Source organism: Ovis canadensis, chromosome 18 (assembly GCF_042477335.2).
Source record: "Ovis canadensis isolate MfBH-ARS-UI-01 breed Bighorn chromosome 18, ARS-UI_OviCan_v2, whole genome shotgun sequence".
NCBI lineage: Eukaryota > Metazoa > Chordata > Mammalia > Artiodactyla > Bovidae > Ovis > Ovis canadensis.
In genome coordinates, this window is record NC_091262.1 from 38,350,248 (window position 1) to 38,356,247 (window position 6,000).

Below are 6,000 nucleotides of genomic sequence, written 5' to 3' on the forward strand. Positions count from 1 at the left end.
GATGTGACTTAGTGACTGAACAACAACAAAATGTGGTCTTCAGCCTCCATCTCACTCCTACCCCCAGGCTTAGTGCCTATGCCATGAGCCTCTCCTTCAGTAAGGTGTCAGGGGCCATTGTCTAGTCCCGAAGCTATTCATATCTCTAGTCATAATTCCACCATTGCACATTCATTTCTTTGGCTGTAAAGTTTTTATGTCTCTTGAGTCTTAAGTGCTGAGGCTTTTCTACACCCCACCTGGCTCCCTTTGGGCCTCTCTTGGTTTTGGGGAAGCGTACTTGTTCTAAACTGGAGAAGGAAATGGCAAAGTTATCAAGTGAATTCTGGACATGTGTGAAGAGTCTTGTCTTTTAAGTTCCCCAAGGACGGCTCTTCCCTGGTGCCAGGTAGTCGGGCTGAAATCTGTGTCCCTCTGGTTGCGGTTTTGATGTCCTCCCATGTCTCTAGGCCGGTTGTGTGCCAGAGTCAGCTCTCTCTGGCTCATCAGGAATTCTGCCAGCCGGGTGTTAACCCTTTGGTGCATGAAACAGGCCACGGTGGGAGTATTTACACCACGGAAATTGGCAAATGATGCAGCTACAGATCAGGGTTTCTTCCTGGAGAGCAGGGGGTTGGGCAGGGGGCTGCATACATTATCAGCATGCCCCTGCTGAGTGGCCACGTGTCTCCTTTCCCTGAAGAGGTCAAATGTCTTCAAATGCGTCTGTTGCATTTTCACTTCTTGTTATGACACTATTTTATTTCTGCTCGTTCTGTTTGGCTCTTTTCCAAGTTGGCTGTGTCATTTCCTTTCTGTGTGTGTGTGTGTGTGTGTGTGTGTGTGTGTGTCATTTTCTTTAATGGTTTCCTGTCCTTTGCAGGACCTTTCTATCTTGAGGTTCATTTCTCTAAATGAGATGAGCTTAGCTGATTTATTAGATTTATTATCCATCAAATCCTCTCAGAATCCCAAAGCTGAGGGGCTCACTTCTGCTGGTTCTCCCCCAGCTGTCTTTCATCCTGGTGTGCCTGGCGCTCTTCCACAATGGCCACCACCCTTCCATAACCCGCGGGAGTTCCCAAGCCTGGAAAAGGTGTCCTTATCCAGAAAGACTTGGCACTTGCATTCTCCACTCATCTGAGGGTGTTATGGATAGGGTCACCTTGAACCAAGGTCACGGGCTTAACACAGAGGCCCCGGGAGAGACTGGATCCTCTGGTGCCGGGAGTCACAGGGGCCTCAGCATCAGAAGTGGACAAGTGAGCTGGGTTCATCCACGGGGTTGCAGCCCTTCGTTCAAAGTGGGGGAAGAACACCTGCCTGTGTCTGGGCGGCTCCTCTTGCCCTGGTGGGCTGCAGGCGCAGCCTTGGATGACCAGGAGTCTGCATCTCAGGAGGGGCCGAGGCTGGCGCTGAGTGAATCTTCAGTGAGGTTTTTTCCTTAAAAAACATCCTAAGTGACTTTGGCTCCATTGCTTTTTGCCAGAAACCCAGAATGATTCCAAGAACTTTGTACACTCCAAGGGTGGTGACTGGGTGTGGAGCCAGTAGGAACTCAGCAGGACTGTGCCCCTGGCCCATGGATCACTCAGCAAATATCCTCAATCAAGGCTCCTGTGAGATGACACGTTCAGGTGACCCAGAAAGGGCCCCTGTCTTCCAACTCCTGGAACTGGGAGGAGGGTGGTCCTGGCGTTGATCAGAAGGAGGGGATGAGGCCCACCCCATGCCAGATGCTCTCCCCGCCGGGGGGCACATCTGTCACCTAAGCAGAGAGACTCAGCCTGGAACCAGCCTTTCAGCTCACACCCACGTGGGACCCCGGTGCCAACAGGAAGAGCAGACAGGACCCAGGGCTGCCAAGAATGCACCCGGTCATTAGGGACTGACCAGGCATCACGTGCCTTGAACACATTCGAGAAGAACACGACCTCTCCCACAGAGCGGCCCTGGCATCAGAGGCCCTCTGAGTGGTGGTATTATCCTTAGAGCTGAGGAAGCCGAGGGCACAGGGAGGAAGTTGACCAGTCCCCTGTGGCGGTCAGAGTCCGACCTAGGCTTCCCACCGGGGCTCTGTGGCTTCCTGGCTCAGCCGTGCTTGGAAGCCGTCCTGTGTGTCCCTGCCATGTACACACGCTTCCCACAGCTCCTGTTGGACCATGAACCAGTTGGGGTGCACACACAAGATTGCGTGGAGGCGCGCCCACCACCATCAGGCCTGAGACGTGGCACCCCTAATTCCCTGATGGCAGTGATGGGGCCCACTGGGGTAGGCGGCAGCTGTGGGGTCAGGGTGGGCTGGGGAGGTGTGCTGCCCGGGAGCCCTCTGTGGGGAGCTAAGGACCCCAGGCTTGGCCTCATTGAGGCCAACCTTCCAACAACCTAGGAGGCTGCCCTTCAGCGGAGATGGGTGACTGTGATGTCCAACACGCCGGCTCAGGCAGCCGTGGGGACGAAGAGGGGCCCTTGGCATCCTCAACCACCAGGAATCCCCCATGGGGACATTTTTGCTTGTTCTGTGATTCCCTTCTTCCTTCTAAAAGGAAAGTGCCGGGAACAACTGTGGTGAGGTCGCTGTTCTTGTGAGTTGAGCTGGGAGTGGAGGTTTAAACCAGTCCAGTCTGTGCTGGGCGAGCCTCCCCCTCCCCTCCCCCACCTCGGATGGCACAGACCTGGTCACTCTTCTGGGCCTTCTTGGCTCTTTAGGAACTTTAAGGTATGACATTTGTTATTTCTTGTTTTTGTCCAGCATTTGCGGCGGTCCACTGCAAGGGCCCTGACCCTGTCCTCTCCCCAAGCCCCTTGGCCCTTCCCATGCCCACACCAAGGCTCGAGGCCCCTGCAGTTCTGTGGCCTCCAGACTCCCCACCCGAGGGGCCAGTCCAGACAGAAGCCACCGCTCTGGGGCGTCCTGCTGGCAGAGGGGACCAGCATCTTATGGTTTCTTCCTGCCAGGAGCAGACTGCTTCAGGCCAGGCACCAGGATTTAAAACATCCTATATGTGTAAGAACGAGGACATCCCACATGTCCACTGAGTCCCACCACCCTTTCCCAATCCTGCCAGATGTTTTTCTTGCAGGGACTCTCTCGCTCACGTAAACAGCGGAGCGTGTTTTCCCAGGGATGTGGCCCAGGCACTGCTTCTTGACCAGCATCGAGAGAAATCTCCATGGACTCGGAGGAATATATTTTGGGTCTTTCTTTGTATGTGGCTGAACAGAGGGCACAGAAATAAACGGGAGCTGTAACAGGAAAGACGGGGTTGGCCGTATGGGGCCATCCATGGTCATTCCCAGTGCCCCATGTGGTCAACCCTGTGCCCGGGAGCCCCAGGCTAGAGGCGTTGCTGCCTCTTGGGTCTCGGTGCCTCAGGGCTTCCTTCGGTAGGGGAAGCAGCTTCCAGCTTCTTTGCAAAGAGTCTGTGCAGGGGTGGTCTTAGCGGCCTCAAGGTCATGGAGAGGTGGCATAGCCCCAGCCTCGAGGTTGGGCGGGGGTGCTGAGAGCACCAAGATCTCCCCCCAACTCTGAAGCAAGTCACGTATGGCGAAGATTTGCAGAGGAGCAATAGATGGTCTCAGAGAGGCTGAGTCAATCGCCAGACACAACACAGCAGCAGACCAGAACTCCGACCCCGGTCGTTTAAAGCACGGCTCCCTCCTGGGCCCATCTGACCTGCCCCTTGAGGGCAGCAGGAAGATCTGGGCTCCCCTGGCCTGAGCGCCCATGCCTGCCTCCCCTTGTCCGTGCTGAGATGTGTCCATTCCCAAACCCATGCGTTATTTCCCCCGTCCCTGGGCCATCATGTCAGGCTCCAGGCTCCCTGAGAGTGAGCCCCACGCCCACCAGCACACCTTGGAGCTCTGCTCATCTGTTCCCTGTGCCCGAGTGTCCTGATCCTATCTGTCTTCTTGAGGCAGCCTTAGGACTGAAGTCCTAGAGCCCTGCTTCTTCGAAGCTCCCTGCACCAAGCCCAGGGAGGCTCTGCCCGGTGGCTTTATGACAAGTATGGTGGGCTGAGTAGTCGCCCCGAAAGCCATCCATCCTTCCACAGCCTGCAAAGGTGACCTTATTCCTATGAAAGGTCTCAGCAGATGGAAATAAGTTACTGACCTCTGCACCAGATCACCCGGGACACATGTGGACCCTAAATCCAATGGCAGGTGTGCTTGGAAGAGAAGAGGGAGTGATCTGAAGCAAGAGCCACCCAGGGGAGAAGGTTTGTGCAGATGGACACAGAGGTCGGGGTGATGTGGCCACAAGCCCAGGGAGGCCTGGGGTCCCCCAAGAGCTGGACCAGGCCAGAGGGACCCTCCACTGGAGCCTCTGGAGGGAGCTGAGCCCTGCCCACACCTTGATCACAGGCTTCTGACTCCAGAACTGGGGGCAAATGAGTTTGTGTTAAAGCTGTCCAGTCTGTGGCCAGTGGCTGCCGCCACCCCTGGACACTGAGAGTGAACTTGCCGGCTCCAAGGTGAGAAAAGTGGCAGGACCGGCCCCTGCCCCACACACACAGACACACAACCTTGTCATGAGGTTGAATGAGTTAATACGCACAGATGCCTGAATCAGGGACTGACACTTGGACCTCAGCCCCCTTCACCTCTTCCTCCCCGTCGTCATCACTGTCATTGTTAGGGGCCCTCATCCATTCATTCAGTGGACCCACAGTGCTCCTGCATGGCCCTGATGTGGGCAGCGAGGCCAACGAGCTGGGAGGCTCCGCACAGGACTCACCCTGCCTGCTGGGGACACATGGACAAGGCCTGTGCAGTGACACAGAGGCCCCGGGAGAGGCTGGATCCTCTGGTCGTGGGAGTCACGGTGGCCTCAGCATCAGAAGTGTAGGGGTGAGCCGGGTTCATCCACGGGGGTGCAGCCCTTCATTCAAAGTGGGGGAAGAATGCCATGTGTCACCCTGTGTCCGGGAGGCTCCCCTTGCCCTGGTGGGGTGCGGGCACAGCCTTGGATGACCAGGAGTCTGCATCTCAGGAGGGGCCGAGGCTGGCGCTAAGTGAATCTTCAGTGAGGTTTTTTCCTTAAAAACCATCCTAAGTGACTTTGGCTCCATTGCTTTTTGCCAGAAACCCAGAATGATCCCAAGATCTTTGTACACTCCAAGGGTGGTGACTGGGTGTGGAGCCCAGCACAGACCCGAGTCAGTCCTGCCCTGAGGCCCACACCATTCCCCTTCCATGGCCTGGCTTTCTTCTGCCAGGACCTTCAGAATGGTGGAAAGGCAAGTGTGGCCTCAAGCTGGGGGCCCCAGCGTGGGCTCCTAGCTCCTGGGGGTCCCCCTGGGACATCTGGTGGACCATAGTCCCCACTGCCGTCGGGCAACTCTGTCTCAGGAATGTCGAGTTTCTTTGCTTTTCTGTGTGATGCAGCACCCAGGGGCGATTGGGAAGTCTACTGGTGTTACATGCTCCTGCCTTAATGGGGAAACATTATTGCTGCATTGACGCTGCTCACTCGATGCTGGGAATCTGTTAAACACAAATGGCAAGGGGAACAGAGAAAAACAGAAAAAGAAAAATGGAGAGTTGCCTGGTTGCTTCAGGTCTCACCTGTGATTAAGGGTGTGTACAGCCTGCACATGAACCCGAGTTCCCACACCTGCCAGCTCTAAGGTGCCAGGCCCTGATTTTAGATCCCTAGCTTCACTAAGCAGTCATTGACAGAGACAGTTTTTGTGTATTTCAGGTCTCCACTGTGATGACTTGATGCCCACAGACATCATGGAATGATTGCTCAACATACGCATCACCTCACACAGTGAACTCTGTGTGTGTGTGTGTGTGTGTGTGTGTGTGTGTGTATGTATCTTTAATGTTCCTATAATCCATGGGGAAGGCAATGGCAACCCACTCCAGTACTCTTGCCTGGAAACTCCCATGGACGGAGGAGCCTGGTGGGCTGCAGTCCATGGGATGGCTAAGAGTGTGACAGGACTGATCGACTTCCCTTTCACTTTTCACTTTCATGCATTGGAGATGGAAATGGCATCCCACTCCAGTGTT